The sequence below is a fragment of the Salmo salar genome, chromosome 22, assembly GCF_965601325.2.
Source record: "Salmo salar chromosome 22, fSalSal1, whole genome shotgun sequence".
Taxonomy (NCBI): domain Eukaryota; kingdom Metazoa; phylum Chordata; class Actinopteri; order Salmoniformes; family Salmonidae; genus Salmo; species Salmo salar.
In genome coordinates this window covers 39,229,908-39,233,306 of record NC_138312.1, presented here as the reverse complement: position 1 = coordinate 39,233,306, position 3,399 = coordinate 39,229,908, and the positions used below count along the sequence as shown (strand labels likewise).

The window sequence follows — 3,399 nt, the reverse complement described above, 5'->3', positions numbered from 1 at the left end:
TGGGATTGTGTTTCTGTGTTATGTGTTTTTGTCTATGATGCCTGCAGAGGGTCATCATCATCATTACCAGGCAGTATTAGAGGGAGTTATAACATCCAAAACTACCTCGTAAGATGGAGATGGCCATCCAAATATCAATATTTCATTTACAACAGCAGCACAGATGCGGACAGTGTAAATAGAGGAGGCTACCATACAGGTGGATCCAGAAAAGCACTGACACTACCTGCTGTGTTTACCAAACCCTGTCGGATTTCTTTGATGTTTTTATTCTATAATTTTGCAACCACATCAGTAGGCTAAGTCATTGTTAATAATTATCCAAACATCACAACTGTGCTTTTTTATGATCCAAGAACATAAACTATAATTTAAGAGGCTGTGGTTTTACAAAGATTCCTTGAAGTTATGCACCTGCGCTGTTAGCTAAAACAAAGTATGGTAGGCCACTGGGCCCTCGCAAAGTCAGGCCGCAGCGGTATCAAAACGCTACTGTATTACGCAGGTAATGTAGTATTCTAGAGTAACACAATGGCAGGAATTTCAGAAGATGATTACTCCCATGTCTCGACTAATATGCCTCAAGATCACCTTATCATTGCCACATTGGCAAACTGCCACCAACATTGAATGCCCTCAATGACACTTCATGGCAAACATTATACATTACATAACATCCTACGTACAAACTGTATGCACTGTGCACAATTCACACTGTTCCTGCACCATTTCAAAATTGGTCTTGTGTTATTTCACCAAATACATACTGTCTGATTACATTAGCTATTAGTAAGGTATCCACATTACTTTCAGTAGTAGAGATTTGATTTAATTCATTGTAGTCTACAAATAAAATCTTGTTTAAATTCTTTCTTCATGTTCAAAATATATAGCCTCCATTGTTGTCAGAACAAGCTTAAAGAAAGGGTTTTGCTCTGAAACAAGCAAAGCAAACATCACTTGATGCAAATGTCATGGGATTAGTGGGTTGCGAGAGCGGGAAAGGTTGTATGGCGGTGGGAGCAGGTAAAAATGTGGGACAAAAGAGGGAGAGGGAGTATGTAGGAGGGTAAAAAGGGAGGGGACTGAGAAGGAAATCAAACAGCAACACCTGTAATCTTACCATTGTGAATAGAGCAGTAAAGGAAGAATGTAAAAAGAAAAAAGTGAGGAGTTGTAGAGGGAGAAAAGAGGGGAAATATCTCAAATTTCCCCCTGGAGCCTGAGAGAGAGCCACATCCAGTCTCTCTCTGGTCATTCAAGACCCCATGAAAGGCAAAACCCACAGACATGCCCTGCTCCCTCCTAGTCTTCAGCCGGGCAGCATTTCAGTAGACAGACCAGCACTAGAGGCCCTCTAAGGGAGAAAAGGAGAGAGGGAAAGAAAAGAGAGAAATCATCTTTTAGGAGGCTGAAAGAACAGTTAAATAAGGAAGCAATTGATATACAAGAAATGTATATATTTGGCATCTATCAGATAATAATCTGATGCTCATCCCTAGTCTAGTCCCTAATCCATTTTTGTGGCTAAGGAAAATGTGACATTATATTCTCCTTTTATGAAACTTGATGTTTTCAATACTCCGGAGTAAACCTTTACAATAGGGTTTACATGACCTTTTAACAATAAAGACCTGTTTTCTTGAAAAATCGAATTAAACTCTAAATTGTAGTTACTGTATATTGATACATTTCAAGTGACATAAGTATAGTAATGACTTTACATCATATCCAGTTGTATGCATAGATGCAAAAATCTACTTTGCTTTAAAGCCAAACAGGTAATTCAGCATCTGCATGGTCACCGCCTAGCCTGAGTGCTTTGCATGCGTGAACAAACAGAAATTAAACAAAGGACTCAACCGGTTGCTTAGTCATTCAGACAAAATGGCTGCATGGTCTTAACCACACAAAACCAATCCATGCACTACCTGACCTCTCACCTGTGAATGCCATTAAACTTGTATACACTTTCAACACATATATTTGAGGCTAGGCACATTGCCACATCACAAAATGTATCTTATTCTCGCAGGAGGAAATTCTAAAAGGCCCTTGCTACAATGACCTCTTGAGAAAATGACATTATCACCACCTGTAGAGGACAGGTGTTAGTTGTGAATACAGTAGCATCAGCTCCAGTTTTAATGCATTTTCCTATTGTATCTTCCACATTCCCAACCGTGATATCCTTTGTTGCTTATATTTAAGTAATTAACTGCTGGCGTATGCAAGTAATGGAATAGCACAAACAAGGCAAGACTGCAACTGTTCTTTATAAACCAACAATTATCAAACCAGAGATTTGGATTGAGCAGCAAATTCTTACATTAGTTTAGGCCAATAACTACACCACTTAATGTACCACTCTACATCTATTGACATACAGAATTTGAATGATGGGGAAAACTCTTATTTAGTCTAATCTCTAATCATACCAGAAAAAACAAGTAAGAACAAGCCTGACCAGACCCTTTTGAAGTTATTATTAGAGAAGACAAGCATGCCAGTTACATAATGAAAAGAAGAGGCCCTTTCACTCTCCACCTTTTTCCCCCTTTAAATCTGGAGCCGAACAATTGTCTGTGTAGAATGCACAATAATTGAAGAGAGAAACTGTCTCCTTACAGCATATCAACAACATAAAGTCAATTCATCCATGAAACCACCACTTTGCTTATCCTGCACATAGTAGAATTTAGAAACTTTTGACAACTCTTTCTGTATAGACCTATGTGCCCTAACTGGTTTGTCTAGTCAAAGGATTTTGTTCCTGTTTTGTACCACCATTCTCCTCTGTTTAGAGCACAAGCTAGGGAGAGAGGCTTTCCTCAGTGATGACAGGTGTCTCTTATCGGTTGCCATCTCAGTCAAACACCCTTCAAATCTTGACTTATTTCTCCATTCTAAAAATCATATTACAGATAAATACTGAAGTAAAACAGGAAAATATCAGCATACTGCCATTAAAATAATATTCTGTGATAGTGACCTTATAAAGTATTTCAAAAAGCCCCTTGTGTAAAAACCAGGTTATAGTAATTAAGAAAACTTAGTACTGTTTAAAAACTTTGGTTTTATAATTACAAGTTACCATATCCTTCCTCGTAGCAGCCAGAGAGCCAGAAGCCATAACAAGAGATACTATTGTGTTACCGGGTCTTGTTGCTAGAGGCTTTTCTTCCTCTTACCTCCTCTTGCTGAAGGACGAATGATTTCTTGCATGCCTGGGTCAGATTCAAAACGCAGAGAGTCCTCCGAGATTCAGGAGATCAGTTAATCAGTAGATGTCAAAGGAAGGCAGAAAGGCAGACACCAGAGGTAGAGGTGATGTCCATTGTTGAGGGACCCTGGAGTGGTGGTGATGTTACCTGGACAAGCTCTTAATGCAAAGAGTCT

At 39.0% G+C, this 3,399-nt stretch overlaps 1 long non-coding RNA gene across 1 annotated transcript; it reads right to left on the bottom strand.

Annotated features, from left to right (window-relative positions):
- Positions 1-813: 813 nt before the first annotated feature.
- Positions 814-3,399, bottom strand: LOC145850482 (uncharacterized). Its single transcript, XR_014382187.1, has 2 exons — positions 3,192-3,399; positions 814-1,357 (listed from the first exon to the last, which is right to left on the bottom strand). It is a non-coding gene; the product is annotated as an uncharacterized LOC145850482 (long non-coding RNA).